Source organism: Taudactylus pleione, unplaced genomic scaffold (assembly GCF_031769625.1).
Source record: "Taudactylus pleione unplaced genomic scaffold, aTauple2 ptg002716l, whole genome shotgun sequence".
In the NCBI taxonomy this organism is placed as follows: Eukaryota; Metazoa; Chordata; class Amphibia; order Anura; family Myobatrachidae; genus Taudactylus; species Taudactylus pleione.
In genome coordinates, this window is record NW_028287092.1 from 1 (window position 1) to 26,944 (window position 26,944).

The window sequence follows — 26,944 nt, forward strand, 5'->3', positions numbered from 1 at the left end:
TACAGTATATAGAGGCAGTGACAGTAGGTATATATATATATATACACAGTATAAGGCAGTAGGGATAGGGATGTACATACAGTATATAGAGGCAGTGACAGTAGGTATATATATATATACACAGTATAAGGCAGTAGGGATAGTGATGTACATACAGTATATAGAGGCAGTGACAGTAGGTATATATATATATATAACAGTATAAGGCAGTAGGGATAGGGATGTACATACAGTATATAGAGGCAGTGACAGTAGGTATATATATATATATATATATATATACAGTATAAGGCAGTAGGGATAGTGATGTACATACAGTATATAGGGGCAGTGACAGTAGGTATATATATATATACACAGTATAAGGCAGTAGGGATAGTGATGTACATACAGTATATAGAGGCAGTGACAGTAGGTATATTATATATATATACAATATAAGGCAGTAGGGATACGGATGTACATACAGTATATAGGGGCAGTGACAGTAGGTATATACTATATATATTATATACACAGTATAAGGCAGTAGGGATAGTGATGTACATACAGTATATAGAGGCAGTGACAGTAGGTATATATATATATAACAGTATAAGGCAGTAGGGATAGGGATGTACATACAGTATATAGGGGCAGTGACAGTAGGTATATATATATATATATATATATATACAGTATAAGGCAGTAGGGATAGGGATGTACATACAGTATATAGGGCAGTGACAGTAGGTATATATATATATATATACAGTATAAGGCAGTAGGGATAGTGATGTACATACAGTATATAGGGGCAGTGACAGTAGGTATATATATATATATGATATATACACAGTATAAGGCAGTAGGGATAGGGATGTACATACAGTATATAGGAGCAGTGACAGTAGGTATATATATATACACAGTATAAGGCAGTAGGGATAGTGATGTACATACAGTATATAGAGGCAGTGACAGTAGGTATATATATATATATACACAGTATAAGGCAGTAGGGATAGTGATGTACATACAGTATTAGAGGCAGTGACAGTAGGTATATATATATATATATATATATATATATATATATATACAGTATAAGGCAGTAGGGATAGGGATGTACATACAGTATATAGAGGCAGTGACAGTAGGTATATATATATATACAGTATAAGGCAGTAGGGATAGTGATGTACATACAGTATATAGAGGCAGTGACAGTAGGTATATATATATATATATACAGTATAAGGCAGTAGGGATAGGGATGTACATACAGTATATAGAGGCAGTGACAGTAGGTATATATATATATATACAGTATAAGGCAGTAGGGATAGGGATGTACATACAGTATATAGAGGCAGTGACAGTAGGTATATATATATATACACAGTATAAGGCAGTAGGGATAGTGATGTACATACAGTATATAGAGGCAGTGACAGTAGGTATATATATATATATATATATATATATATATATATATACAGTATAAGGCAGTAGGGATAGTGATGTACATACAGTATATAGAGGCAGTGACAGTAGGTATATATATATATATACACAGTATAAGGCAGTAGGGATAGTGATGTACATACAGTATATAGGGGCAGTGACAGTAGGTATATATATATATACAGTATAAGGCAGTAGGGATGTATAAGGCAGTAGGGATAGTGATGTACATACAGTATATAGAGGCAGTGACAGTAGGTATATATATATATACAGTATAAGGCAGTAGGGATAGTGATGTACATACAGTATATAGAGGCAGTGACAGTAGGTATATATATATATATACAGTATAAGGCAGTAGGGATAGTGATGTACATACAGTATATAGAGGCAGTGACAGTAGGTATATATATATATATATATACAGTATAAGGCAGTAGGGATAGTGATGTACATACAGTATATAGAGGCAGTGACAGTAGGTATATATATATATATACACAGTATAAGGCAGTAGGGATAGTGATGTACATACAGTATATAGAGGCAGTGACAGTAGGTATATATATATATATATACAGTATAAGGCAGTAGGGATAGTGATGTACATACAGTATATAGGGCAGTGACAGTAGGTATATATATATATATATATATATATACAGTATAAGGCAGTAGGGATAGGATGTACATACAGTATATAGAGGCAGTGACAGTAGGTATATATATATATATACAGTATAAGGCAGTAGGGATAGTGATGTACATACAGTATATAGAGGCAGTGACAGTAGGTATATATATATATATACACAGTATAAGGCAGTAGGGATAGTGATGTACATACAGTATATAGAGGCAGTGACAGTAGGTATATATATATATACAGTATAAGGCAGTAGGGATAGGGATGTACATACAGTATATAGGGGCAGTGACAGTAGGTATATATATATATATATATATATATTTACAGTATAAGGCAGTAGGGATAGGGATGTACATACAGTATATAGGGCAGTGACAGTAGGTATATATATATATATACAGTATAAGGCAGTAGGATAGTGATGTACATACAGTATATAGGGGCAGTGACAGTAGGTATATATATATATATATTATATACACAGTATAAGGCAGTAGGGATAGGATGTACATACAGTATATAGGAGCAGTGACAGTAGGTATATATATATACACAGTATAAGGCAGTAGGGATAGTGATGTACATACAGTATATAGAGGCAGTGACAGTAGGTATATATATATATATACACAGTATAAGGCAGTAGGGATAGTGATGTACATACAGTATTTAGAGGCAGTGACAGTAGGTATATATATATATATATATATATATATATATATATATATATACAGTATAAGGCAGTAGGGATAGGGATGTACATACAGTATATAGAGGCAGTGACAGTAGGTATATATATATATACAGTATAAGGCAGTAGGGATAGTGATGTACATACAGTATATAGAGGCAGTGACAGTAGGTATATATATATATATATACAGTATAAGGCAGTAGGGATAGGGATGTACATACAGTATATAGAGGCAGTGACAGTAGGTATATATATATATATACAGTATAAGGCAGTAGGGATAGGGATGTACATACAGTATATAGAGGCAGTGACAGTAGGTATATATATATATACACAGTATAAGGCAGTAGGGATAGTGATGTACATACAGTATATAGAGGCAGTGACAGTAGGTATATATATATATATATATATATATATATATATATACAGTATAAGGCAGTAGGGATAGTGATGTACATACAGTATATAGAGGCAGTGACAGTAGGTATATATATATATATATACACAGTATAAGGCAGTAGGGATAGTGATGTACATACAGTATATAGGGCAGTGACAGTAGGTATATATATATATACAGTATAGGCAGTAGGGATAGTGATGTACATACAGTATATAGAGGCAGTGACAGTAGGTATATATATATATATACAGTATAAGGCAGTAGGGATAGTGATGTACATACAGTATATAGAGGCAGTGACAGTAGGTATATATATATATATACAGTATAAGGCAGTAGGGATAGTGATGTACATACAGTATATAGAGGCAGTGACAGTAGGTATATATATATATATACACAGTATAAGGCAGTAGGGATAGTGATGTACATACAGTATATAGAGGCAGTGACAGTAGGTATATATATATATACAGTATAAGGCAGTAGGGATAGTGATGTACATACAGTATATAGGGCAGTGACAGTAGGTATATATATTATATATACAGTATAAGGCATGTAGGGATAGGGATGTCATACAGTATATAGGGCAGTGACATAGGTATATATATATACAGTATAAGGCAGTAGGGATAGTGATGTACATACAGTATATAGGGCAGTGACAGTAGGTATATATATATATATATATATACACAGTATAAGGCAGTAGGGATAGGGATGTACATACAGTATATAGGAGCAGTGACAGTAGGTATATATATATACACAGTATAAGGCAGTAGGGATAGTGATGTACATACAGTATATAGAGGCAGTGACAGTAGGTATATATATATATATACACAGTATAAGGCAGTAGGGATAGTGATGTACATACAGTATATAGGAGCAGTGACAGTAGGTATATATATATATATATATATATATATATACAGTATAAGGCAGTAGGGATAGGGATGTACATACAGTATATAGAGGCAGTGACAGTAGGTATATATATATATACAGTATAAGGCAGTAGGGATAGTGATGTACATACAGTATATAGAGGCAGTGACAGTAGGTATATATATATATATACACAGTATAAGGCAGTAGGATAGGGATGTACATACAGTATATAGAGGCAGTGACAGTAGGTATATATATATATATACAGTATAAGGCAGTAGGGATAGGGATGTACATACAGTATATAGAGGCAGTGACAGTAGGTTATATATATATATACACAGTATAAGGCAGTAGGGATAGTGATGTACATACAGTATATAGAGGCAGTGACAGTAGGTATATATATATATATATATATATACAGTATAAGGCAGTAGGGATAGTGATGTACATACAGTATATAGAGGCAGTGACAGTAGGTATATATATATATATACACAGTATAAGGCAGTAGGGATAGTGATGTACATACAGTATATAGGGGCAGTGACAGTAGGTATATATATATATACAGTATAAGGCAGTAGGGATAGTGATGTACATACAGTATATAGAGGCAGTGACAGTAGGTATATATATATATACAGTATAAGGCAGTAGGGATAGTGATGTACATACAGTATATAGAGGCAGTGACAGTAGGTATATATATATATATACAGTATAAGGCAGTAGGGATAGTGATGTACATACAGTATATAGAGGCAGTGACAGTAGGTATATATATATATATATACACAGTATAAGGCAGTAGGGATAGTGATGTACATACAGTATATAGAGGCAGTGACAGTAGGTATATATATATATATACAGTATAAGGCAGTAGGGATAGTGATGTACATACAGTATATAGGGGCAGTGACAGTAGGTATATATATATACAGTATAAGGCAGTAGGGATAGTGATGTACATACAGTATATAGAGGCAGTGACAGTAGGTATATATATATATACACAGTATAAGGCAGTAGGGATAGTGATGTACATACAGTATATAGAGGCAGTGACAGTAGGTATATATATATATACAGTATAAGGCAGTAGGGATAGTGATGTACATACAGTATATAGAGGCAGTGACAGTAGGTATATATATATATATACACAGTATAAGGCAGTAGGGATAGTGATGTACATACAGTATATAGGGGCAGTGACAGTAGGTATATATATATATACACAGTATAAGGCAGTAGGGATAGGGATGTACATACAGTATATAGAGGCAGTGACAGTAGGTATATATATATATATATATACAGTATAAGGCAGTAGGGATAGTGATGTACATACAGTATATAGAGGCAGTGACAGTAGGTATATATATATATATACACAGTATAAGGCAGTAGGGATAGGGATGTACATACAGTATATAGGGGCAGTGACAGTAGGTATATATATACACAGTATAAGGCAGTAGGGATAGGGATGTACATACAGTATATAGGGCAGTGACAGTAGGTATATATATATATATACACAGTATAAGGCAGTAGGGATAGTGATGTACATACAGTATATAGGGGCAGTGACAGTAGGTATATATATATATATACACAGTATAAGGCAGTAGGGATAGGGATGTACATACAGTATATAGGGCAGTGACAGTAGGTATATATATATATATATATACAGTATAAGGCAGTAGGGATAGTGATGTACATACAGTATATAGGGGCAGTGACAGTAGGTATATATATATATACAGTATAAGGCAGTAGGGATAGTGATGTACATACAGTATATAGGGCAGTGACAGTAGGTATATATATATATACACAGTATAAGGCAGTAGGGATAGTGATGTACATACAGTATATAGGGGCAGTGACAGTAGGTATATATATATATATATATATATATATATATACAGTATAAGGCAGTAGGGATAGGGATGTACATACAGTATATAGAGGCAGTGACAGTAGGTATATATATATATATATATACACAGTATAAGGCAGTAGGGATAGGGATGTACATACAGTATATAGAGGCAGTGACAGTAGGTATATATATATATATACAGTATAAGGCAGTAGGGATAGTGATGTACATACAGTATATAGGGGCAGTGACAGTAGGTATATATATATATATTACACAGTATAAGGCAGTAGGGATAGTGATGTACATACAGTATATAGAGGCAGTGACAGTAGGTATATATATATATACACAGTATAAGGCAGTAGGATAGTGATGTACATACAGTATATAGAGGCAGTGACAGTAGGTATATATATATATACACAGTATAAGGCAGTAGGGATAGTGATGTACATACAGTATATAGAGGCAGTGACAGTAGGTATATATATATATATATACACAGTATAAGGCAGTAGGGATAGGGATGTACATACAGTATATAGAGGCAGTGACAGTAGGTATATATATATATACACAGTATAAGGCAGTAGGGATAGTATACAGTATAAGGCAGTAGGGATAGTGATGTACATACAGTATATAGGGGCAGTGACAGTAGGTATATATATATATACAGTATAAGGCAGTAGGGATAGTGATGTACATACAGTATATAGGGGCAGTGACAGTAGGTATATATATATATACAGTATAAGGCAGTAGGGATAGTGATGTACATACAGTATATAGAGGCAGTGACAGTAGGTATATATATATATATATATATATATATACAGTATAAGGCAGTAGGGATAGGGATGTACATACAGTATATAGAGGCAGTGACAGTAGGTATATATATATATATATACACAGTATAAGGCAGTAGGGATAGTGATGTACATACAGTATATAGGAGCAGTGACAGTAGGTATATATATATACAGTATAAGGCAGTAGGGATAGTGATGTACATACAGTATATAGGGGCAGTGACAGTAGGTATATATATATATACAGTATAAGGCAGTAGGGATAGTGATGTACATACAGTATATAGAGGCAGTGACAGTAGGTATATATATATATACACAGTATAAGGCAGTAGGGATAGGGATGTACATACAGTATATAGAGGCAGTGACAGTAGGTATATATATATATACAGTATAAGGCAGTAGGGATAGTGATGTACATACAGTATATAGAGGCAGTGACAGTAGGTATATATATATATACAGTATAAGGCAGTAGGGATAGGGATGTACATACAGTATATAGAGGCAGTGACAGTATGTATATATATATACACAGTATAAGGCAGTAGGGATAGTGATGTACATACAGTATATAGAGGCAGTGACAGTAGGTATATATATATATATACAGTATAAGGCAGTAGGGATAGTGATGTACATACAGTATATAGGGGCAGTGACAGTAGGTATATATATATATACAGTATAAGGCAGTAGGGATAGTGATGTACATACAGTATATAGGGGCAGTGACAGTAGGTATATATATATATACAGTATAAGGCAGTAGGGATAGGGATGTACATACAGTATATAGGGGCAGTGACAGTAGGTATATATATATATATATATACAGTATAAGGCAGTAGGGATAGGGATGTACATACAGTATATAGGGGCAGTGACAGTAGGTATATATATATATATATACACAGTATAAGGCAGTAGGGATAGGGATGTACATACAGTATATAGAGGCAGTGACAGTAGGTATATATATATATACACAGTATAAGGCAGTAGGGATAGTGATGTACATACAGTATATAGAGGCAGTGACAGTAGGTATATATATATACACAGTATAAGGCAGTAGGGATAGTGATGTACATACAGTATATAGGGGCAGTGACAGTAGGTATATATATATATACACAGTATAAGGCAGTAGGGATAGGGATGTACATACAGTATATAGAGGCAGTGACAGTAGGTATATATATATATATATACAGTATAAGGCAGTAGGGATAGTGATGTACATACAGTATATAGAGGCAGTGACAGTAGGTATATATATATATATATATATATATATACACAGTATAAGGCAGTAGGGATAGTGATGTACATACAGTATATAGGGGCAGTGACAGTAGGTATATATATATATACACAGTATAAGGCAGTAGGGATAGTGATGTACATACAGTATATAGGGGCAGTGACAGTAGGTATATATATATACACACAGTATAAGGCAGTAGGGATAGTGATGTACATACAGTATATAGGGGCAGTGACAGTAGGTATATATATATATACACAGTATAAGGCAGTAGGGATAGTGATGTACATACAGTATATAGGGGCAGTGACAGTAGGTATATATATATATACACAGTATAAGGCAGTAGGGATAGGGATGTACATACAGTATATAGGGGCAGTGACAGTAGGTATATATATATATACACAGTATAAGGCAGTAGGGATAGGGATGTACATACAGTATATAGAGGCAGTGACAGTAGGTATATATATATACAGTATAAGGCAGTAGGGATAGTGATGTACATACAGTATATAGAGGCAGTGACAGTAGGTATATATATATATACAGTATAAGGCAGTAGGGATAGTGATGTACATACAGTATATAGGGGCAGTGACAGTAGGTATATATATATATATATACACAGTATAAGGCAGTAGGGATAGGGATGTACATACAGTATATAGGGGCAGTGACAGTAGGTATATATATATATACACAGTATAAGGCAGTAGGGATAGTGATGTACATACAGTATATAGGGGCAGTGACAGTAGGTATATATATATATATACACAGTATAAGGCAGTAGGGATAGTGATGTACATACAGTATATAGAGGCAGTGACAGTAGGTATATATATATATATACACAGTATAAGGCAGTAGGGATAGTGATGTACATACAGTATATAGGGGCAGTGACAGTAGGTATATATATATATATATACAGTATAAGGCAGTAGGGATAGGGATGTACATACAGTATATAGAGGCAGTGACAGTAGGTATATATATATATACACAGTATAAGGCAGTAGGGATAGTGATGTACATACAGTATATAGGGGCAGTGACAGTAGGTATATATATATATACAGTATAAGGCAGTAGGGATAGGGATGTACATACAGTATATAGGGGCAGTGACAGTAGGTATATATATATATACACAGTATAAGGCAGTAGGGATAGTGATGTACATACAGTATATAGAGGCAGTGACAGTAGGTATATATATATATATACACAGTATAAGGCAGTAGGGATAGTGATGTACATACAGTATATAGAGGCAGTGACAGTAGGTATATATATATACACAGTATAAGGCAGTAGGGATAGTGATGTACATACAGTATATAGGGGCAGTGACAGTAGGTATATATATATATATATACACAGTATAAGGCAGTAGGGATAGTGATGTACATACAGTATATAGGGGCAGTGACAGTAGGTATATATATATATACACAGTATAAGGCAGTAGGGATAGTGATGTACATACAGTATATAGGGGCAGTGACAGTAGGTATATATATATATATACACAGTATAAGGCAGTAGGGATAGTGATGTACATACAGTATATAGGGGCAGTGACAGTAGGTATATATATATATATATACAGTATAAGGCAGTAGGGATAGTGATGTACATACAGTATATAGGGGCAGTGACAGTAGGTATATATATATATATATACAGTATAAGGCAGTAGGGATAGTGATGTACATACAGTATATAGAGGCAGTGACAGTAGGTATATATATATATATATATATACAGTATAAGGCAGTAGGGATAGTGATGTACATACAGTATATAGGGGCAGTGACAGTAGGTATATATATATATACAGTATAAGGCAGTAGGGATAGTGATGTACATACAGTATATAGAGGCAGTGACAGTAGGTATATATATATATATACACAGTATAAGGCAGTAGGGATAGGGATGTACATACAGTATATAGGGGCAGTGACAGTAGGTATATATATATATATATATACAGTATAAGGCAGTAGGGATAGGGATGTACATACAGTATATAGGGGCAGTGACAGTAGGTATATATATATATATATATATATACAGTATAAGGCAGTAGGGATAGTGATGTACATACAGTATATAGAGGCAGTGACAGTAGGTATATATATATATATATACACAGTATAAGGCAGTAGGGATAGTGATGTACATACAGTATATAGGAGCAGTGACAGTAGGTATATATATATATATATATACAGTATAAGGCAGTAGGGATAGTGATGTACATACAGTATATAGGGGCAGTGACAGTAGGTATATATATATATATACAGTATAAGGCAGTAGGGATAGTGATGTACATACAGTATATAGGGGCAGTGACAGTAGGTATATATATATATACAGTATAAGGCAGTAGGGATAGTGATGTACATACAGTATATAGAGGCAGTGACAGTAGGTATATATATATATATACACAGTATAAGGCAGTAGGGATAGGGATGTACATACAGTATATAGAGGCAGTGACAGTAGGTATATATATATATATATATACAGTATAAGGCAGTAGGGATAGGGATGTACATACAGTATATAGAGGCAGTGACAGTAGGTATATATATATATATACAGTATAAGGCAGTAGGGATAGTGATGTACATACAGTATATAGGGGCAGTGACAGTAGGTATATATATATATACAGTATAAGGCAGTAGGGATAGTGATGTACATACAGTATATAGAGGCAGTGACAGTAGGTATATATATATATACAGTATAAGGCAGTAGGGATAGTGATGTACATACAGTATATAGGGGCAGTGACAGTAGGTATATATATATATATACACAGTATAAGGCAGTAGGGATAGGGATGTACATATAGTATGTAGGGGCAGTGACAGTAGGTATATATATATATACAGTATAAGGCAGTAGGGATAGTGATGTACATACAGTATATAGAGGCAGTGACAGTAGGTATATATATATATACAGTATAAGGCAGTAGGGATAGTGATGTACATACAGTATATAGAGGCAGTGACAGTAGGTATATATATATATACAGTATAAGGCAGTAGGGATAGTGATGTACATACAGTATATAGAGGCAGTGACAGTAGGTATATATATATATACAGTATAAGGCAGTAGGGATAGTGATGTACATACAGTATATAGGGGCAGTGACAGTAGGTATATATATATATATATACACAGTATAAGGCAGTAGGGATAGGGATGTACATACAGTATGTAGGGGCAGTGACAGTAGGTATATATATATATACAGTATAAGGCAGTAGGGATAGTGATGTACATACAGTATATAGAGGCAGTGACAGTAGGTATATATATATATACAGTATAAGGCAGTAGGGATAGGGATGTACATACAGTATATAGGGGCAGTGACAGTAGGTATATATATATATATACACAGTATAAGGCAGTAGGGATAGGGATGTACATACAGTATGTAGGGGCAGTGACAGTAGGTATATATATATATACAGTATAAGGCAGTAGGGATAGTGATGTACATACAGTATATAGAGGCAGTGACAGTAGGTATATATATATATACAGTATAAGGCAGTAGGGATAGTGATGTACATACAGTATATAGGGGCAGTGACAGTAGGTATATATATATATATATATATACAGTATAAGGCAGTAGGGATAGTGATGTACATACAGTATATAGAGGCAGTGACAGTAGGTATATATATATATACAGTATAAGGCAGTAGGGATAGTGATGTACATACAGTATATAGAGGCAGTGACAGTAGGTATATATATATATACAGTATAAGGCAGTAGGGATAGTGATGTACATACAGTATATAGGGGCAGTGACAGTAGGTATATATATATATATATATACAGTATAAGGCAGTAGGGATAGTGATGTACATACAGTATATAGGGGCAGTGACAGTAGGTATATATATATATATATATACAGTATAAGGCAGTAGGGATAGTGATGTACATACAGTATATAGAGGCAGTGACAGTAGGTATATATATATATACAGTATAAGGCAGTAGGGATAGTGATGTACATACAGTATATAGGGGCAGTGACAGTAGGTATATATATATATATATATATATACAGTATAAGGCAGTAGGGATAGTGATGTACATACAGTATATAGAGGCAGTGACAGTAGGTATATATATATATACAGTATAAGGCAGTAGGGATAGTGATGTACATACAGTATATAGGGGCAGTGACAGTAGGTATATATATATATATATACAGTATAAGGCAGTAGGGATAGTGATGTACATACAGTATATAGAGGCAGTGACAGTAGGTATATATATATATACAGTATAAGGCAGTAGGGATAGTGATGTACATACAGTATATAGGGGCAGTGACAGTAGGTATATATATATATATATACAGTATAAGGCAGTAGGGATAGTGATGTACATACAGTATATAGGGGCAGTGACAGTAGGTATATATATATATATATATATACAGTATAAGGCAGTAGGGATACGGATGTACATACAGTATATAGGGGCAGTGACAGTAGGTATATATATATATATATATACAGTATAAGGCAGTAGGGATAGTGATGTACATACAGTATATAGAGGCAGTGACAGTAGGTATATATATATATACAGTATAAGGCAGTAGGGATAGTGATGTACATACAGTATATAGAGGCAGTGACAGTAGGTATATATATATATACAGTATAAGGCAGTAGGGATAGTGATGTACATACAGTATATAGGGGCAGTGACAGTAGGTATATATATATATATATACAGTATAAGGCAGTAGGGATAGTGATGTACATACAGTATATAGAGGCAGTGACAGTAGGTATATATATATACACAGTATAAGGCAGTAGGGATAGTGATGTACATACAGTATATAGAGGCAGTGACAGTAGGTATATATATATATATATACAGTATAAGGCAGTAGGGATAGTGATGTACATACAGTATATAGAGGCAGTGACAGTAGGTATATATATATACACAGTATAAGGCAGTAGGGATAGTGATGTACATACAGTATATAGAGGCAGTGACAGTAGGTATATATATATATATATACACAGTATAAGGCAGTAGGGATAGTGATGTACATACAGTATATAGGGGCAGTGACAGTAGGTATATATATACTATATGTGGTTACTGTGTGTTACTATAGAGACCCTGTGACCTGTGACCTGTGACCGGCGCTGCTGCTGCAGACAGTGGATAAATACAACTCCCGGCAGTCATAGCGACAAGCAGCCAATGGACGCGCAGCCATAAGGTGACAGTCAGCTGATCGTGTGGGCGTGGTTTGCGGGCTGTGTCTAATATATGAGTGGGCGTGGCTTCAAAGGTAGTAGCCGCTTAGGAGGCAAGCAGTGGGCGGAGTTTACATGGTGCCGGCTGATTGGTGGCTTCCCCACGTGCAGAGTTCTCTTCCGGTTGAGGATTTCCGGCTATCTAGTGTCACTTGCACTTGGACCCGGGACTTGGAGGTGAGCAACGGAGAAGACACAGAGTGTGGCGACAGGAGGAGGGTGAGGGCTGGGGGTGGCAAAGGAGGAGGGTGAGTGCTGGGGGTGACAAAGGAGGAGGGTGAGTGCTGGGGGTGGCACAGGAGGAGGGTGAGGGCTGGGGGTGGCATAGGAGGAGGGTGAGTGCTGGGCGTGGTGACAGGAGGAGGGTGAGTGCTGGGGGTGACAAAGGAGGAGGGTGAGTGCTGGGGGTGACAAAGGAGGAGGGTGAGTGCTGGGGGTGGCATAGGAGGAGGGTGAGTGCTGGGCGTGGTGACAGGAGGAGGGTGAGTGCTGGGGGTGACAAAGGAGGAGGGTGAGTGCTGGGGGTGGCACAGGAGGAGGGTGAGGGCTGGGGGTGGCATAGGAGGAGGGTGAGTGCTGGGCGTGGTGACAGGAGGAGGGTGAGTGCTGGGGGTGACAAAGGAGGAGGGTGAGTGCTGGGGGTGGCATAGGAGGAGGGTGAGTGCTGGGGGTGGCATAGGAGGAGGGTGAGTGCTGGGGGTGGCATAGGAGGAGGGTGAGTGCTGGGGGTGGCATAGGAGGAGGGTGAGTGCTGGGGGTGACAAAGGAGGAGGGTGAGTGCTGGGGGTGACAAAGGTGGAGGGTGAGTGCTTGGGGTGGCAAAGGAGGAGGGTGAGTGCTGGGGTGGCAAAGGAGGAGGGTGAGTGCTGGGGGTGGCAAAGGAGGAGGGTGAGTGCTGGGGGTGGCAAAGGAGGAGGGTGAGTGCTGGGGGTGGCAAAGGAGGAGGGTGAGTGCTGGGGGTGACAAAGGTGGAGGGTGAGTGCTGGGGGTGACAAAGGTGGAGGGTGAGTGCTTGGAGTGGCAAAGGAGGAGGGTGAGTGCTGGGGTGGCAAAGGAGGAGGGTGAGTGCTGGGGGTGGGACAGGAGGAGGGTGAGTGCTGGGGGTGGGACAGGAGGAGGGTGAGTGCTGGGGGTGGGACAGGAGGAGGGTGAGTGCTGGGGGTGGGACAGGAGGAGGGTGAGTGCTGGGGGTGGAGGAGTCTCCATTTCCCCAGGTGCTCGCATGCACATTGGAGTGACCACTCCCTACTCACTGTTGGGGACAGTGTAACTGTCCAAGCTAAGTACGTGTACACAGCCCATGATGAGCAGTCCTACGTGCCTGAGGGAGGAGCTTGGTGGAGGCAGCTAGCTACGTGCATGAGGGAGGAGCCTGTTGGGGGCAGCTAGCTCCCTGCCTGAGGGAGGAGCCTGGTGGAGACAGCTCCCTGCCTGAGGGAGGAGCCTGGTGGAGACAGCTCCCTGCCTGAGGGAGGAGCCTGGTGGAGGCAGCTAGCTCCCTGCCTGAGGGAGGAGCCTGGTGGAGGCAGCTAGCTCCCTGCCTGAGGGGTGGGACAGGAGGAGGGTGAGTGCTGGGGGTGGGACAGGAGGAGGGTGAGTGCTGGGGGTGGAGGAGTCTCCATTTCCCCAGGTGCTCGCATGCACATTGGAGTGACCACTCCCTACTCACTGTTGGGGACAGTGTAACTGTCCAAGCTAAGTACGTGTACACAGCCCATGATGAGCAGTCCTACGTGCCTGAGGGAGGAGCTTGGTGGAGGCAGCTAGCTACGTGCATGAGGGAGGAGCCTGGTGGAGACTGCTCCCTGCCTGAGGGAGGAGCCTGGTGGAGACAGCTCCCTGCCTGAGGGAGGAGCCTGGTGGAGGCAGCTAGCTCCCTGCCTGAGGGAGGAGCCTGGTGGAGGCAGCTAGCTCCCTGCCTGAGGGGTGGGACAGGAGGAGGGTGAGTGCTGGGGGTGGGATAGGAGGAGGGTGAGTGCTGGGGGTGGGACAGGAGGAGGGTGAGTGCTGGGGGTGGGACAGGAGGAGTGTGTGTGGAGGACAGGAGGAGTGTGTGTGTGTGTGGAGGACAGGAGGAGTGTGTGTGTGTGTGTGGAGGACAGGAGGAGTGTGTGTGTGTGTGTGTGTGTGGAGGACAGGAGGAGTGTGTGTGTGTGTGGAGGACAGGAGGAGTGTGTGTGTGTGTGGAGGACAGGAGGAGTGTGTGTGTGTGGAGGACAGGAGGAGTGTGTGTGTGTGGAGGACAGGAGGAGTGTGTGTGTGTGGAGGACAGGAGGAGTGTGTGTGTGTGTGTGTGGAGGACAGGAGGAGTGTGTGTGTGTGTGTGTGGAGGACAGGAGGAGTGTGTGTGTGTGGAGGACAGGAGGAGTGTGTGTGTGTGTGTGTGGAGGACAGGAGGAGTGTGTGTGTGTGTGTGTGTGGAGGACAGGAGGTGGTGCGTGTGTGCGTGCGGTGGACAGGAGGTGGTGGTGCGTGCGGAGGACAGGTGGTGGGGCGTGCGTGCGGAGGACAGGAGGTGGTGGGGCGTGCGTGCGGAGGACAGGAGGTGGTGGGGCGTGCGTGCGGAGGACAGGAGGAGTGTGTGTGTGTGTGTGTGTGTGTGTGTGTGTGGAGGACAGGAGGAGTGTGTGTGGAGGACAGGAGGAGTGTGTGTGTGTGTGGAGGACAGGAGGAGTGTGTGTGTGTGTGTGTGGAGGACAGGAGGAGTGTGTGTGTGTGTGTGTGGAGGACAGGAGGAGTGTGTGTGTGTGTGTGTGTGGAGGACAGGAGGAGTGTGTGTGTGTGTGTGTGTGTGGAGGACAGGAGGAGTGTGTGTGTGTGTGGAGGACAGGAGGAGTGTGTGTGTGTGTGGAGGACAGGAGGAGTGTGTGTGTGTGGAGGACAGGAGGAGTGTGTGTGTGTGGAGGACAGGAGGAGTGTGTGTGTGTGGAGGACAGGAGGAGTGTGTGTGTGTGTGTGTGGAGGACAGGAGGAGTGTGTGTGTGTGGAGGACAGGAGGAGTGTGTGTGTGTGTGTGTGGAGGACAGGAGGAGTGTGTGTGTGTGTGTGTGGAGGACAGGAGGTGGTGCGTGTGTGCGTGCGGTGGACAGGAGGTGGTGGTGCGTGCGGAGGACAGGTGGTGGGGCGTGCGTGCGGAGGACAGGAGGTGGTGGGGCGTGCGTGCGGAGGACAGGAGGTGGTGGGGCGTGCGTGCGGAGGACAGGAGGAGTGTGTGTGTGTGTGTGTGTGTGTGTGTGGAGGACAGGAGGAGTGTGTGTGTGTGTGTGTGTGTGTGGAGGACAGGAGGAGTGTGTGTGGAGGGCAGGAGGAGGAGTGTGTGTGTGTGTGTGTGTGTGTGTGGAGGACAGGAGGAGTGTGTGTGGAGGGCAGGAGGAGTGTGTGTGGAGGACAGGAGGAGTGTGTGTGTGGAGGACAGGGGGAGTGTGTGTGTGGAGGACAGGGGGAGTGTGTGTGTGTGTGTGTGTGTGTGTGTGTGGAGGGCAGGAGGAGGAGGAGTGTGTGTGTGTGGAGGGCAGGAGGTGGTGGGGCGTGCGTGCGGAGGACAGGAGGTGGTGGGGCGTGCGTGCGGAGGACAGGAGGTGGTGGGGCGTGCGTGCGGAGGACAGGAGGTGGTGGGGTGTGCGGAGGACAGGAGGTGGTGGGGCGTGCGTGCGGAGGACAGGAGGTGGTGGGGCGTGCGTGCGGAGGACAGGAGGTGGTGGGGCGTGCGTGCGGAGGACAGGAGGTGGTGGGGCGTGCGTGCGGAGGACAGGAGGTGGTGGGGCGTGCGTGCGGAGGACAGGAGGTGGTGGCTCGTGCGTGCGGAGGACAGGAGGTGGTGGCTCGTGCGTGCGGAGGACAGGAGGAGTGTGTGTGTGTGTGTGGAGGACAGGAGGAGTGTGTGTGTGTGTGTGTGTGTGTGTGTGTGTGTGGAGGACAGGAGGAGTGTGTGTGGAGGGCAGGAGGAGTGTGTGTGGAGGACAGGAGGAGTGTGTGTGTGGAGGACAGGGGGAGTGTGTGTGTGGAGGACAGGGGGAGTGTGTGTGTGTGTGTGTGTGTGTGTGTGGAGGGCAGGAGGAGGAGGAGTGTGTGTGTGTGGAGGGCAGGAGGTGGTGGGGCGTGCGTGCGGAGGACAGGAGGTGGTGGGGCGTGCGTGCGGAGGACAGGAGGTGGTGGGGCGTGCGTGCGGAGGACAGGAGGTGGTGGGGTGTGCGGAGGACAGGAGGTGGTGGGGCGTGCGTGCGGAGGACAGGAGGTGGTGGGGCGTGCGTGCGGAGGACAGGAGGTGGTGGGGCGTGCGTGCGGAGGACAGGAGGTGGTGGGGCGTGCGTGCGGAGGACAGGAGGTGGTGGGGCGTGCGTGCGGAGGACAGGAGGTGGTGGCTCGTGCGTGCGGAGGACAGGAGGTGGTGGCTCGTGCGTGCGGAGGACAGGAGGAGTGTGTGTGTGTGTGTGGAGGACAGGAGGAGTGTGTGTGTGTGTGTGTGTGTGTGTGTGTGTGTGTGTGTGTGTGTGTGGAGGACAGGAGGAGTGTGTGTGGAGGGCAGGAGGAGTGTGTGTGGAGGACAGGAGGAGTGTGTGTGTGGAGGACAGGGGGAGTGTGTGTGTGGAGGACAGGGGGAGTGTGTGTGTGTGTGTGTGTGGAGGGCAGGAGGAGGAGGAGTGTGTGTGTGTGGAGGGCAGGAGGTGGTGGGGCGTGCGTGCGGAGGACAGGAGGTGGTGGGGCGTGCGTGCGGAGGACAGGAGGTGGTGGGGCGTGCGTGCGGAGGACAGGAGGTGGTGGGGTGTGCGGAGGACAGGAGGTGGTGGGGCGTGCGTGCGGAGGACAGGAGGTGGTGGGGCGTGCGTGCGGAGGACAGGAGGTGGTGGGGCGTGCGTGCGGAGGACAGGAGGTGGTGGGGCGTGCGTGCGGAGGACAGGAGGTGGTGGGGCGTGCGTGCGGAGGACAGGAGGTGGTGGCTCGTGCGTGCGGAGGACAGGAGGTGGTGGCTCGTGCGTGCGGAGGACAGGAGGAGTGTGTGTGTGTGTGTGGAGGACAGGAGGAGTGTGTGTGTGTGTGTGTGTGTGTGTGTGTGTGTGTGTGTGTGTGTGTGTGTGTGTGTGGAGGACAGGAGGAGTGTGTGTGGAGGGCAGGAGGAGTGTGTGTGGAGGACAGGAGGAGTGTGTGTGTGGAGGACAGGGGGAGTGTGTGTGTGGAGGACAGGGGGAGTGTGTGTGTGTGTGTGTGTGTGTGTGGAGGGCAGGAGGAGGAGGAGTGTGTGTGTGTGGAGGGCAGGAGGTGGAGGCGTGTGTGAGAGTTTGGAGGACAGGAATTGGACAGTGGGGAGCTTCCTGCTCGATCCTGCTAAATGATTGGAAACTGGTTATGTGGTCTGAAGCATCATGTTTTAAATGACATCGTGCAAAAGGGAGGGTGAGGATATGGAGACAACAGCCGAGGTATCAATCCATCTGGATCCGCTACAATTGAACCTCCAGGAACTGGACGGGAGGTGGTGCGTGTGTGTGGAGGACAGGGGGAGTGTGTGTGTGGAGGACAGGGGGAGTGTGTGTGTGTGTGTGTGTGTGTGTGTGGAGGGCAGGAGGAGGAGGAGTGTGTGTGTGTGGAGGGCAGGAGGTGGTGGGGCGTGCGTGCGGAGGACAGGAGGTGGTGGGGCGTGCGTGCGGAGGACAGGAGGTGGTGGGGCGTGCGTGCGGAGGACAGGAGGTGGTGGGGTGTGCGGAGGACAGGAGGTGGTGGGGCGTGCGTGCGGAGGACAGGAGGTGGTGGGGCGTGCGTGCGGAGGACAGGAGGTGGTGGGGCGTGCGTGCGGAGGACAGGAGGTGGTGGGGCGTGCGTGCGGAGGACAGGAGGTGGTGGGGCGTGCGTGCGGAGGACAGGAGGTGGTGGCTCGTGCGTGCGGAGGACAGGAGGTGGTGGCTCGTGCGTGCGGAGGACAGGAGGAGTGTGTGTGTGTGTGTGGAGGACAGGAGGAGTGTGTGTGTGTGTGTGTGTGTGTGTGTGTGTGTGTGTGTGTGTGTGTGTGTGTGTGTGTGTGTGTGGAGGACAGGAGGAGTGTGTGTGGAGGGCAGGAGGAGTGTGTGTGGAGGACAGGAGGAGTGTGTGTGTGGAGGACAGGGGGAGTGTGTGTGTGGAGGACAGGGGGAGTGTGTGTGTGTGTGTGTGTGTGTGTGGAGGGCAGGAGGAGGAGGAGTGTGTGTGTGTGGAGGGCAGGAGGTGGAGGCGTGTGTGAGAGTTTGGAGGACAGGAATTGGACAGTGGGGAGCTTCCTGCTCGATCCTGCTAAATGATTGGAAACTGGTTATGTGGTCTGAAGCATCATGTTTTAAATGACATCGTGCAAAAGGGAGGGTGAGGATATGGAGACAACAGCCGAGGTATCAATCCATCTGGATCCGCTACAATTGAACCTCCAGGAACTGGACGGGAGGTGGTGCGTGCGTGTGGAGGACAGGAGGTGGTGCGTGCGTGTGGAGGACAGGAGGTGGTGCGTGCGTGTGGAGGACAGGAGGTGGTGCGTGCGTGTGGAGGACAGGAGGTGGTGCGTGCGTGTGGAGGACAGGAGGTGGTGCGTGTGCGTGGAGGACAGGAGGTGGTGCGTGCGCGTGGAGGACAGGAGGTGGTGCGTGCATTTGCGTGGAGGACAGGAGGTGGTGCGTGCATTTGCGTGGAGGACAGGAGGTGGTGCGTGCATTTGCGTGGAGGACAGGAGGTGGTGAGGCGTGCGTGTGGAGGACAGAAGGTGGTGGGGCGTGCGTGTGGAGGACAGGAGGAGTGTGTGTGTGGAGGACAGGGGGAGTGTGTGTGTGTGTGTGTGTGTGTGGAGGGCAGGAGGAGGAGGAGTGTGTGTGTGTGGAGGGCAGGAGGTGGAGGCGTGTGTGAGAGTTTGGAGGACAGGAATTGGACAGTGGGGAGCTTCCTGCTCGATCCTGCTAAATGATTGGAAACTGGTTATGTGGTCTGAAGCATCATGTTTTAAATGACATCGTGCAAAAGGGAGGGTGAGGATATGGAGACAACAGCCGAGGTATCAATCCATCTGGATCCGCTACAATTGAACCTCCAGGAACTGGACGGGAGGTGGTGCGTGTGTGTGGAGGACAGGGGGAGTGTGTGTGTGGAGGACAGGGGGAGTGTGTGTGTGTGTGTGTGTGTGTGTGTGGAGGGCAGGAGGAGGAGGAGTGTGTGTGTGTGGAGGGCAGGAGGTGGTGGGGCGTGCGTGCGGAGGACAGGAGGTGGTGGGGCGTGCGTGCGGAGGACAGGAGGTGGTGGGGCGTGCGTGCGGAGGACAGGAGGTGGTGGGGTGTGCGGAGGACAGGAGGTGGTGGGGCGTGCGTGCGGAGGACAGGAGGTGGTGGGGCGTGCGTGCGGAGGACAGGAGGTGGTGGGGCGTGCGTGCGGAGGACAGGAGGTGGTGGGGCGTGCGTGCGGAGGACAGGAGGTGGTGGGGCGTGCGTGCGGAGGACAGGAGGTGGTGGCTCGTGCGTGCGGAGGACAGGAGGTGGTGGCTCGTGCGTGCGGAGGACAGGAGGAGTGTGTGTGTGTGTGTGGAGGACAGGAGGAGTGTGTGTGTGTGTGTGTGTGTGTGTGTGTGTGTGTGTGTGTGTGTGTGTGTGTGTGTGTGTGTGTGTGTGTGTGTGTGTGTGTGTGTGTGTGTGGAGGACAGGAGGAGTGTGTGTGGAGGGCAGGAGGAGTGTGTGTGGAGGACAGGAGGAGTGTGTGTGTGGAGGACAGGGGGAGTGTGTGTGTGGAGGACAGGGGGAGTGTGTGTGTGTGTGTGTGTGGAGGGCAGGAGGAGGAGGAGTGTGTGTGTGTGGAGGGCAGGAGGTGGAGGCGTGTGTGAGAGTTTGGAGGACAGGAATTGGACAGTGGGGAGCTTCCTGCTCGATCCTGCTAAATGATTGGAAACTGGTTATGTGGTCTGAAGCATCATGTTTTAAATGACATCGTGCAAAAGGGAGGGTGAGGATATGGAGACAACAGCCGAGGTATCAATCCATCTGGATCCGCTACAATTGAACCTCCAGGAACTGGACGGGAGGTGGTGCGTGCGTGTGGAGGACAGGAGGTGGTGCGTGCGTGTGGAGGACAGGAGGTGGTGCGTGCGTGTGGAGGACAGGAGGTGGTGCGTGCGTGTGGAGGACAGGAGGTGGTGCGTGCGTGTGGAGGACAGGAGGTGGTGCGTGTGCGTGGAGGACAGGAGGTGGTGCGTGCGCGTGGAGGACAGGAGGTGGTGCGTGCATTTGCGTGGAGGACAGGAGGTGGTGCGTGCATTTGCGTGGAGGACAGGAGGTGGTGCGTGCATTTGCGTGGAGGACAGGAGGTGGTGAGGCGTGCGTGTGGAGGACAGAAGGTGGTGGGGCGTGCGTGTGGAGGACAGGAGGAGTGTGTGTGTGGAGGACAGGGGGAGTGTGTGTGTGTGTGTGTGTGTGTGGAGGGCAGGAGGAGGAGGAGGAGTGTGTGTGTGTGGAGGGCAGGAGGTGGAGGCGTGTGTGAGAGTTTGGAGGACAGGAATTGGACAGTGGGGAGCTTCCTGCTCGATCCTGCTAAATGATTGGAAACTGGTTATGTGGTCTGAAGCATCATGTTTTAAATGACATCGTGCAAAAGGGAGGGTGAGGATATGGAGACAACAGCCGAGGTATCAATCCATCTGGATCCGCTACAATTGAACCTCCAGGAACTGGACGGGAGGTGGTGCGTGTGTGTGGAGGACAGGGGGAGTGTGTGTGTGGAGGACAGGGGGAGTGTGTGTGTGTGTGTGTGTGTGTGTGTGGAGGGCAGGAGGAGGAGGAGTGTGTGTGTGTGGAGGGCAGGAGGTGGTGGGGCGTGCGTGCGGAGGACAGGAGGTGGTGGGGCGTGCGTGCGGAGGACAGGAGGTGGTGGGGCGTGCGTGCGGAGGACAGGAGGTGGTGGGGTGTGCGGAGGACAGGAGGTGGTGGGGCGTGCGTGCGGAGGACAGGAGGTGGTGGGGCGTGCGTGCGGAGGACAGGAGGTGGTGGGGCGTGCGTGCGGAGGACAGGAGGTGGTGGGGCGTGCGTGCGGAGGACAGGAGGTGGTGGGGCGTGCGTGCGGAGGACAGGAGGTGGTGGCTCGTGCGTGCGGAGGACAGGAGGTGGTGGCTCGTGCGTGCGGAGGACAGGAGGAGTGTGTGTGTGTGTGTGGAGGACAGGAGGAGTGTGTGTGTGTGTGTGTGTGTGTGTGTGTGTGTGTGTGTGTGTGTGTGTGTGTGTGTGTGGAGGACAGGAGGAGTGTGTGTGGAGGGCAGGAGGAGTGTGTGTGGAGGACAGGAGGAGTGTGTGTGTGGAGGACAGGGGGAGTGTGTGTGTGGAGGACAGGGGGAGTGTGTGTGTGTGTGTGTGTGTGTGTGGAGGGCAGGAGGAGGAGGAGTGTGTGTGTGTGGAGGGCAGGAGGTGGAGGCGTGTGTGAGAGTTTGGAGGACAGGAATTGGACAGTGGGGAGCTTCCTGCTCGATCCTGCTAAATGATTGGAAACTGGTTATGTGGTCTGAAGCATCATGTTTTAAATGACATCGTGCAAAAGGGAGGGTGAGGATATGGAGACAACAGCCGAGGTATCAATCCATCTGGATCCGCTACAATTGAACCTCCAGGAACTGGACGGGAGGTGGTGCGTGCGTGTGGAGGACAGGAGGTGGTGCGTGCGTGTGGAGGACAGGAGGTGGTGCGTGCGTGTGGAGGACAGGAGGTGGTGCGTGCGTGTGGAGGACAGGAGGTGGTGCGTGCGTGTGGAGGACAGGAGGTGGTGCGTGTGCGTGGAGGACAGGAGGTGGTGCGTGCGCGTGGAGGACAGGAGGTGGTGCGTGCATTTGCGTGGAGGACAGGAGGTGGTGCGTGCATTTGCGTGGAGGACAGGAGGTGGTGCGTGCATTTGCGTGGAGGACAGGAGGTGGTGAGGCGTGCGTGTGGAGGACAGAAGGTGGTGGGGCGTGCGTGTGGAGGACAGGAGGAGTGTGTGTGTGGAGGACAGGGGGAGTGTGTGTGTGTGTGTGTGTGTGTGGAGGGCAGGAGGAGGAGGAGTGTGTGTGTGTGGAGGGCAGGAGGTGGAGGCGTGTGTGAGAGTTTGGAGGACAGGAATTGGACAGTGGGGAGCTTCCTGCTCGATCCTGCTAAATGATTGGAAACTGGTTATGTGGTCTGAAGCATCATGTTTTAAATGACATCGTGCAAAAGGGAGGGTGAGGATATGGAGACAACAGCCGAGGTATCAATCCATCTGGATCCGCTACAATTGAACCTCCAGGAACTGGACGGGAGGTGGTGCGTGCGTGTGGAGGACAGGAGGTGGTGCGTGCGTGTGGAGGACAGGAGGTGGTGCGTGCGTGTGGAGGACAGGAGGTGGTGCGTGCGTGTGGAGGACAGGAGGTGGTGCGTGCGTGTGGAGGACAGGAGGTGGTGCGTGTGCGTGGAGGACAGGAGGTGGTGCGTGCGCGTGGAGGACAGGAGGTGGTGCGTGCATTTGCGTGGAGGACAGGAGGTGGTGCGTGCATTTGCGTGGAGGACAGGAGGTGGTGCGTGCATTTGCGTGGAGGACAGGAGGTGGTGAGGCGTGCGTGTGGAGGACAGAAGGTGGTGGGGCGTGCGTGTGGAGGACAGGAGGAGTGTGTGTGTGGAGGACAGGGGGAGTGTGTGTGTGTGTGTGTGTGTGTGGAGGGCAGGAGGAGGAGGAGTGTGTGTGTGTGGAGGGCAGGAGGTGGAGGCGTGTGTGAGAGTTTGGAGGACAGGAATTGGACAGTGGGGAGCTTCCTGCTCGATCCTGCTAAATGATTGGAAACTGGTTATGTGGTCTGAAGCATCATGTTTTAAATGACATCGTGCAAAAGGGAGGGTGAGGATATGGAGACAACAGCCGAGGTATCAATCCATCTGGATCCGCTACAATTGAACCTCCAGGAACTGGACGGGAGGTGGTGCGTGCGTGTGGAGGACAGGAGGTGGTGCGTGCGTGTGGAGGACAGGAGGTGGTGCGTGCGTGTGGAGGACAGGAGGTGGTGCGTGCGTGTGGAGGACAGGAGGTGGTGCGTGCGTGTGGAGGACAGGAGGTGGTGCGTGTGCGTGGAGGACAGGAGGTGGTGCGTGCGCGTGGAGGACAGGAGGTGGTGCGTGCATTTGCGTGGAGGACAGGAGGTGGTGCGTGCATTTGCGTGGAGGACAGGAGGTGGTGCGTGCATTTGCGTGGAGGACAGGAGGTGGTGAGGCGTGCGTGTGGAGGACAGAAGGTGGTGGGGCGTGCGTGTGGAGGACAGGAGGAGTGTGTGTGTGGAGGACAGGGGGAGTGTGTGTGTGTGTGTGTGTGTGTGGAGGGCAGGAGGAGGAGGAGTGTGTGTGTGTGGAGGGCAGGAGGTGGAGGCGTGTGTGAGAGTTTGGAGGACAGGAATTGGACAGTGGGGAGCTTCCTGCTCGATCCTGCTAAATGATTGGAAACTGGTTATGTGGTCTGAAGCATCATGTTTTAAATGACATCGTGCAAAAGGGAGGGTGAGGATATGGAGACAACAGCCGAGGTATCAATCCATCTGGATCCGCTACAATTGAACCTCCAGGAACTGGACGGGAGGTGGTGCGTGCGTGTGGAGGACAGGAGGTGGTGCGTGCGTGTGGAGGACAGGAGGTGGTGCGTGCGTGTGGAGGACAGGAGGTGGTGCGTGCGTGTGGAGGACAGGAGGTGGTGCGTGCGTGTGGAGGACAGGAGGTGGTGCGTGTGCGTGGAGGACAGGAGGTGGTGCGTGCGCGTGGAGGACAGGAGGTGGTGCGTGCATTTGCGTGGAGGACAGGAGGTGGTGCGTGCATTTGCGTGGAGGACAGGAGGTGGTGCGTGCATTTGCGTGGAGGACAGGAGGTGGTGAGGCGTGCGTGTGGAGGACAGAAGGTGGTGGGGCGTGCGTGTGGAGGACAGGAGGAGTGTGTGTGTGGAGGACAGGGGGAGTGTGTGTGTGTGTGTGTGTGTGTGGAGGGCAGGAGGAGGAGGAGTGTGTGTGTGTGGAGGGCAGGAGGTGGAGGCGTGTGTGAGAGTTTGGAGGACAGGAATTGGACAGTGGGGAGCTTCCTGCTCGATCCTGCTAAATGATTGGAAACTGGTTATGTGGTCTGAAGCATCATGTTTTAAATGACATCGTGCAAAAGGGAGGGTGAGGATATGGAGACAACAGCCGAGGTATCAATCCATCTGGATCCGCTACAATTGAACCTCCAGGAACTGGACGGGAGGTGGTGCGTGCGTGTGGAGGACAGGAGGTGGTGCGTGCGTGTGGAGGACAGGAGGTGGTGCGTGCGTGTGGAGGACAGGAGGTGGTGCGTGCGTGTGGAGGACAGGAGGTGGTGCGTGCGTGTGGAGGACAGGAGGTGGTGCGTGTGCGTGGAGGACAGGAGGTGGTGCGTGCGCGTGGAGGACAGGAGGTGGTGCGTGCATTTGCGTGGAGGACAGGAGGTGGTGCGTGCATTTGCGTGGAGGACAGGAGGTGGTGCGTGCATTTGCGTGGAGGACAGGAGGTGGTGAGGCGTGCGTGTGGAGGACAGAAGGTGGTGGGGCGTGCGTGTGGAGGACAGGAGGAGTGTGTGTGTGGAGGACAGGGGGAGTGTGTGTGTGTGTGTGTGTGTGTGGAGGGCAGGAGGAGGAGGAGTGTGTGTGTGTGGAGGGCAGGAGGTGGAGGCGTGTGTGAGAGTTTGGAGGACAGGAATTGGACAGTGGGGAGCTTCCTGCTCGATCCTGCTAAATGATTGGAAACTGGTTATGTGGTCTGAAGCATCATGTTTTAAATGACATCGTGCAAAAGGGAGGGTGAGGATATGGAGACAACAGCCGAGGTATCAATCCATCTGGATCCGCTACAATTGAACCTCCAGGAACTGGACGGGAGGTGGTGCGTGCGTGTGGAGGACAGGAGGTGGTGCGTGCGTGTGGAGGACAGGAGGTGGTGCGTGCGTGTGGAGGACAGGAGGTGGTGCGTGCGTGTGGAGGACAGGAGGTGGTGCGTGCGTGTGGAGGACAGGAGGTGGTGCGTGTGCGTGGAGGACAGGAGGTGGTGCGTGCGCGTGGAGGACAGGAGGTGGTGCGTGCATTTGCGTGGAGGACAGGAGGTGGTGCGTGCATTTGCGTGGAGGACAGGAGGTGGTGCGTGCATTTGCGTGGAGGACAGGAGGTGGTGAGGCGTGCGTGTGGAGGACAGAAGGTGGTGGGGCGTGCGTGTGGAGGACAGGAGGAGTGTGTGTGTGGAGGACAGGGGGAGTGTGTGTGTGTGTGTGTGTGTGTGGAGGGCAGGAGGAGGAGGAGTGTGTGTGTGTGGAGGGCAGGAGGTGGAGGCGTGTGTGAGAGTTTGGAGGACAGGAATTGGACAGTGGGGAGCTTCCTGCTCGATCCTGCTAAATGATTGGAAACTGGTTATGTGGTCTGAAGCATCATGTTTTAAATGACATCGTGCAAAAGGGAGGGTGAGGATATGGAGACAACAGCCGAGGTATCAATCCATCTGGATCCGCTACAATTGAACCTCCAGGAACTG

The 26,944-nt window shown here is 47.8% G+C and overlaps 1 protein-coding gene across 1 annotated transcript in view; it reads left to right on the forward strand.

The window, feature by feature from the left end:
• Positions 1 to 13,501: 13,501 nt before the first annotated feature.
• The window catches only part of LOC148431176 (1-acyl-sn-glycerol-3-phosphate acyltransferase gamma-like), a gene marked incomplete at its 3' end in the record, with an annotated part of 78,719 nt that continues 65,276 nt past the window's right edge, over positions 13,502 to 26,944 (forward strand). The window contains exon 1 of the mRNA XM_088466240.1: positions 13,502 to 13,665. The remainder of the gene's footprint in view (positions 13,666 to 26,944) is intronic.